The sequence below is a fragment of the Myotis lucifugus genome, unplaced genomic scaffold (assembly GCF_000147115.1).
Source record: "Myotis lucifugus unplaced genomic scaffold, Myoluc2.0 scaffold_125, whole genome shotgun sequence".
NCBI lineage: Eukaryota > Metazoa > Chordata > Mammalia > Chiroptera > Vespertilionidae > Myotis > Myotis lucifugus.
This window is the reverse complement of record NW_005871173.1, coordinates 2,553,875-2,560,925: the sequence shown is the minus strand read 5'-3', so window position 1 is coordinate 2,560,925 and position 7,051 is coordinate 2,553,875.

Here is a 7,051-nt window from a genome sequence, read left to right as displayed (position 1 = left end):
CACGCTATGACACGCACTGGCGCCAGGCCAGCCAAGGTGGGTGCGATGCTATTGGGTCAGGGGGCCCGCCATTGCCCCTTGATTGCCCCAGGGACGATCCTCCGCGATTGTCCCAAAGAGGGAGGCCCAGGCCACCCTCTGTGGGGTGATCGTTGGGGGGCTTCGTGGAACTGGGGAACCAGGGTGTGTGGTGGCAGACACGGGCCGGGTCAGGCCAAGGTGGGTGAGGGCGGGGGGTGGGGCCGCGAGGCAGCTGGGGCTGCGAAGGCCTACCCTTGCACAAATTTCAGTGCATTAGGCCTCTAGTGAAATAATAATAGGTACCATCTGTTGAGCCCCTGACTTACACGCCATGCACTGTGATGTGCTTGGTGTACACTACCGTGAATTCTTTCCACGAATGTTTCTTGAGTGCCTCTTATGTGCCAGGCATCCTAGTTTCTGGGAATACCCACCAGGCCACAGGGACAGACAGTGCCTGCCTTTGGGAAACCCACATTCTAGTGCTTATAGACAAGTATCTAATATCATGTCAATGATAAATGCTGTGAAGAACAGCAAAGCAGGGTAAAGGCATGGGAGGACCCAGGTGCATGGAGGGGATGCTTTAGGGCAGCCCCTCTGAAGATGTGACCTGGGGGGACTGGTGTCCACAGCGAGATGAGGGTGGTGTGCTCAAGGCCCAGTGTGGCTGGGATGGGAGGAGGGAGGAGGAGGGGGCAGAAGAGTAGACGGACAAATGACTAAGCCATGGAGGGCCTTGCGGGAAATAAGCATGTCAGGTTTCATTCTGAGGACAATGGGAAGCTCCCAGGAACTGTGAGCAGGGGAGAGATACCTGGGAGCAGACTCTGAGAGGACAACCATATGTAGGAGACTTGCTCTCTGGCTGTAAGAACGGGAGACAGGCCAACTGGAGGAGGCAGAGGGTGTCTTCTGAACTGATCCTGCTGTGGCCCATGGCATTGGGATGACCCTTCAGAGTTTTCCCAGTTGAGGCAAAGGGCTGGACCTTGTAAACTGGCATCAACCAGTTGGTGTCTCCTGAGAGGGGTGGCAAAGCTGGGCGAGGCAGCTCCCTTGGGGTTGGCAGATGCCTGAAGAGGTGCCGGCCATGGGCCACCAGCAGTCAACAGTGCAGCAGCTGGACTATGACACCTCAGTCCTAAAAAGGGCATCTGGGTGCACACTCCAGCTCCCACAATGCATCTGCTTGTGTTCAATACTCACAACAGGCCTCCACGTTAAGCATTTTTAGCTCCTTTCTGAGACTCAGGGAATTTAAGCAAAACTGTTCAAGGTCACTTACGAGCATATCTGAGTACAAAGGCCATGCATGTAAAAAATGTAAAATATACACACCATAAAATGTATCATTTTCGCCATTTTAAGTGTACAGTTCAGTGGCATTAATAACATTCATATTGTATAACCATCATCACCATCATCTCTAGAACATCTTCCATCTTATAAAAGTGAAGCTCTGTACCCATTAAACAATAACATAATACAACAATACTATTAATATTAAACATAATAATAATAATGTTAAACAGTAACTCCTCATTCCTCTCTCCCTCCAGCCCCTGGCACTGACCTTTCTAATTTCTGTCTCTATGAATTTCACTATTCTAGGGACCTCATATAAGTAGAACCATACTGTATTTGGCTTTTTGTGTCTGGCTTATTTCACTGACCATAATGTCTTCAAGGTACATCCATGTTGTAGCATGTGTCAGAATTTCCTTAAAAAAAATCCTCACCAGAGGATATGTTTATTGATTTTTTAGAGAGGAAGGGAGAGAGAAAGAGAGAGAGAGAGAGAGAGAGAGAGAGAGAGAGAGAGAGAGAGGAAGAGAAGAGAAGAGAAGAGAAGAGAAGAGAAGAGAAGAGAAGAGAAGAGAAGAGAAGAGGAGAGAAAAGAAACATCTTCCATATGCTCCCCAACTTGGAATCGAACCTGCAACCTAGGTATGTGCCCTGATCAGGAATCAAACCTACAACCTTTTTGGTGTATGGGATCATGCTCCAACCAGCTGAGCCATTTGACGAGGGCTCCTTGTTTTTTAAGATTGAATAATACTCCATTGTGTGAACATACTACATTTTGTTTATTTGTTCTGTTGATGGGCATAATAGCCACCATTTGGCTGTTCTTTGAACATGTCTGTAAAAATGTCTGAATCCCCATTTTTTATTATTTGGGGTATATACCCAAAAGTGGAATTGTTGGATCTTAAGAAACTTTCATACCATTTTCCACAGTAGTTGCACCATTTTACATTCCCAATAGCATTGCACAGGGTTCCAATTTCTCCACATCCTTGCCAACACTTCTTTTCTTTCCTTTATTCCTTTTCTTTTCTTTGGATAATAGCCATCCTAATGGCTGAGAAGTGGTATCTCATTGTGGTTTGAAGACCATGCATTTTTTATGCCACCCTGCATCTCAGAAAGGAATCCAAGATTGCCAGCATGCACCCAATCCCATGATTCCTTCTGCAGGTGAAGCTCAGATGTTTTCCTTGGGTTAACAGTGAGCTGCACAAGACACTCTGAATGTCCCCTGAGACCTCCAGACACCTGAAGAACAATACAAACTTTGGCACCGTATCCTGAATCAGTCTTTACAGTTCTGCTCAAGGACCCTGAATAGTTTATAAACTTGTGCTTTTCTTTGCACACTTAACAGTTGGCATAATTTTTATCATAAATTTAAATATTTTGTTGCAAAAATGTAATTGCTAGCATATTGTAAAATTGACATTTTATTTTTAATTATTTTTTAAAAAATATATTTGTATTGATTTCAGAGAGGAGAGGGAGAGATAGAAACATCAATGATGAGAGAGAATCATTGATCGGCTGCCTCTTGCATGCTCCCTACTGGGGATCGAGCCTGCAACCTGGGCATGCACCCTTGACCGGAATCGAACTTGGGGCCCTTCAGTCCGCAGGCTGATGCTCTGTCCACTGAGCCAAACTACCTAGGGCAATATTGACATTTAAAATAAAACTGTTGCATCGCTATTTTAAATGTGTACAAATGGCATCTAAATCCTATAACAGTTTGTTACTCACCATCATCCATTTAAGAAATACACAAACAAGCTTATCCTTAGCAAGCAAAATTTATATATTTTTGTTTTCTCTTTGAAATTTTATTTCCATCTACTTCCCCTTCAGAATTTATGCTAATGTGTTATTTATGACGAACATCTTTTACTGAGCATCCTGTCATACTTTTATTTATCAAGCATATGTATAAAAATATAAATTTATACACTTACAAATTCCTGTGACCCTAGGCTTTAAGTGTTTTCTCGATCGAGTTATCATTACTAGTATTGCACAATTGATTGAAACAACCTGAATGAATAGACTATTTTGATAAATACTAACATAAAAAAGAAAGTATTGGAAGCTTGCATTTCTTAATAAGATAGATGATGCTGTCCCCTTTCCAAACATTATATTATTGTGAATAAATATTACTTATGGCTACAATGACAAAGTGTTTAGCATCCATTCTATTTCTATTTTCCATTTTCTAGAGATGAAAAATTCTTGCTCTGATAAATAGGAAGATGGGAATGAAAAGAGTCTTTTAATAAAAATGTCCTTTAATTTTTAGAACTCCTTCCAACTTCACTGCCCCAAATCACATGATAATCCATTGTCAAATATTAGTTTTAATGATCTATCAGCTGACAACACTATTTCTTTCTTCCATCAATTTTGTTGAAAGCAAGGTATTGGAAACCACCTGACTTGCAAAGGATTTGCTACCAATCTGTTATGGGTCAAATTAAATCCCCTCCAAATTCATATATTGAAGTCCTAACCCCCAATACCCTCAAATGTGGCCTTATTTGAAAATGATGTCATTGTAGATATGAGTAGTTAAGATGAGGTCATTAGGGTGTACCCTCATACACTATGACCGGTGTCCATATGAAAAGGGGAAATTTGGACAGAGGGACAGACATGCACAGAGGAAAGAGGATGTAAGGATAGTGGGAGAAGATGGCCATCTACAAGCCCAAGGAACAGATCCTTCCCGCGCAGCCTCAGAAAGAACCAACCCTCCCCATGCCTTGACTTTGGACATCTAGCCTACAGAAGCTTTGCTATATCCCCTACATCAGAGTTTTTATCACCACACTAGAGACCCGGTGCATGAAAATCATGCACTGGGGCAGAGGGGAGGGTCCCTCAGCCTGGCCTGCACCCTCTCCCAGTCTGGTACCCTTTGGGGGATGTCTGCCTGCCTGCTTAGGCCTGCTCCCCTGGGAATCAGGCCTAAGCTTGCAGTCAGACATCCCTCTCGCAGTCTGGGACCCCTTGCTCCTTACCACCTGCCTGCAGTGGAGGTGGGAGAGGCTCCCGCCACTGCCGCTGTGCTTGCCAGCCGTGAGCCCGGCTTGTGGCTGAGCGGCGTGCCCCTGTGGGAGTGCACTGACCACCAGGGGGCAGATCCTGCATTGAGTGTCTACCCCCTGGTGGTCAGTGCGTGTCATAGTGACCAGTAGTTCTGCTGTTTGGTCTATTTGCATATTAGCCTTTTATTATGTACTAGAGGCCCAGTGCACAAAATTTGTGCACGGGAGGGGGGTGGTCCCTCAGCCCGGCCTGCACCCTCTCACAATCTGGGACTCCTTGGGGATGTCCGACTGCCAGTTTAGGCCCGATCTCACAGGGATCCCTGCAGGATCTGGCCTAAACCGGCAGTTGGACATCCCTCTCGCAATCCAGGACCACTGACTCCTAACTGCTCTCCTTCCTGCCTGCCCTGATTGCCCCTAACCACTCACCTGCCTGCTTGCCTGATGCCCCTAATCGCTTGCCTGCCTGCCTGATCACCCCTAACCACTTGCCTGCCTGCCTGGTCACCCCTAACCACTTGCCTGCCTGCCTGATCATCCCTACCTGTTCACCTGCCTGCCTGATCGTCCCTAACTGCCTATGCCTCAGCCCCCACTGCCACGGCTTCATCCAGAAAAAACGTCCAGAATGATGTCCAGAAGGTCATTTGGCTGTCCAGTCTAATTAGCGTATTATGCTTTTATTATTATAGAGGATGTGTTTATTAATTTTCTAATGAAAGAGGTAATAATTACTCATGGTTAAAATTCAGACAATACTCACAGGTTTGAAGTAGAAAGTAAAAAATGACTAATAATCAAAACATCTAGAGAGAACTGCTAACATTCCAGACAGGTCCTTCCAGACATGTTGACTTATAATGTGTTTCTTCACATAACAATGCATGTGAACATCTTTCCAATAAATATACTTCACTTTTAATGGCTGCATAATATTTTATTAATTGTGGGACTGTTTAGTTTGAATCCCTTAACGATAAACATTTATCTTGTTTCCAGTGTATCACTGTTTTCTCGTTTCGAGTTCCATTTCTTTCTTGATAATGAGGTCTAATATCTTTTCCTGTTTTTTATAACCCATTCATTCTTCACAGATGAGAAACACTGTGATGGTCAAAGGTCTTTAATGAAAACATTAGTTCCACTGTCACCTCTTTTCTTTCCTTTTCCTCCACCAAATGCTGTTAACATGTTTATGTTCCCAGAGCCACAAGCCAGGGGTTTTCCTGGGCATTTCTTTTCAGTTTCATGTAAGTTTTCTGAAATTCCCTAGTAACCTGCCCCCCTTATTTTTTCCTTTTGACTTTTTTTGTATATCCATTCCATATTCCTTATTTATTTCATATTTGCACGTTCACATTCCAGACCATTACATAAGATGGTTTTGAGCATTTCCTGGCTGTAACCTCTATGGCAAGACATTCACCACCTTCCACCTCTGCCCCCACCTACCTTTTCTGTGCCCCCAAATATCCCGTTCTCAGACCCACCAGTTCCCACCTGTTGCAGGTTCCCTCCTTTGCTTAAGTCATTCTCTTGCCCTGGAATGGCCTCTACCGTCATCTAGGGCTCCGTCAGGATCCAGCTGAAATGCCCGCTCTCAGGAAGCCTGCTCTGATCCCGTTCCTCAGCCGAAATTAATTGTCTTTCCAAGCGCCTCACAGCACTTTACTATTACCCCCACCATGCGCTCATCTAGGAAAGCATTTATGCAGCGCCCATGGTGTACTCGGAAGTGCAGCGGCAGATTCAAAGCACAAGCCCTGGTATCCACTCTCTAGGACTCTTGGGCCCCTGGGGAGGAGGAAAGGTGAACACCTCACTTCAGCCCAGTGTGACAAATGCCGAAATGCAGGTAGGTGCGAGGTGCCACCGAACCACAGGCGTGGCTGGCTTTACTTGATGCATGCTTTCCCTTAGCAGTCAGGATCCTGGGGTCAGACCCATTTTTAAATTCACCTTTGGATCCGGCGGGAATGTGTACTTTTTGGAGAGTGGGCACCCACCCGCGTCCTGAACACGTGTCTCAGGTGTGTGTGCTCGGGGAGGGAGGGGGTGGGGGGGAGGGGACCAGGCACAGGTCCAAACCCATCACCCGCACTTCCCGGAGCCAGTCCACTTTGCGCATCTCTCTTCTCCCCTGAAATGATGCACAATTCCCTCCAGATTTAGAAGGCCTGACTATTTCACGAAAGTCTGGGAAATAGGACTTTTCCAGAAATGGTGGAGGTCGGTTAACGATCTAGCAGTGGTTCTCAACCTTCTGGCCCTTTAAATACAGTTCCTCATGTTGTGACCCAACCATGAAATTATTTTCATTGCTACTTCATAACTGTAATGTTGCTACTGTTATGAATCGTAATGTAAATATCTGATATGCAGGATGGTCTTAGGCGACCCCTGTGAAAGGGTCATTCGCCCCCCAAAGGGGTCGCGACCCACAGGTTGAGAACCGCTGATACAGGTTCCTGGCAGCGACAGGGCGGGCTGCGCCCTCACTGGACGCACTTCCTCCGAGGCCCCTCGGGCATCGCGCACGGGCCTGGTACCCGGACACCTCGCCGCAGGCCGCGTGGGAGATCCCGGAGCGGGCCGTGCGGCGGGACGACGCGCAGAGAGAAGCGGGCCGCTCCAGCTCTTGCGCAACAAATGATATGATATTGACG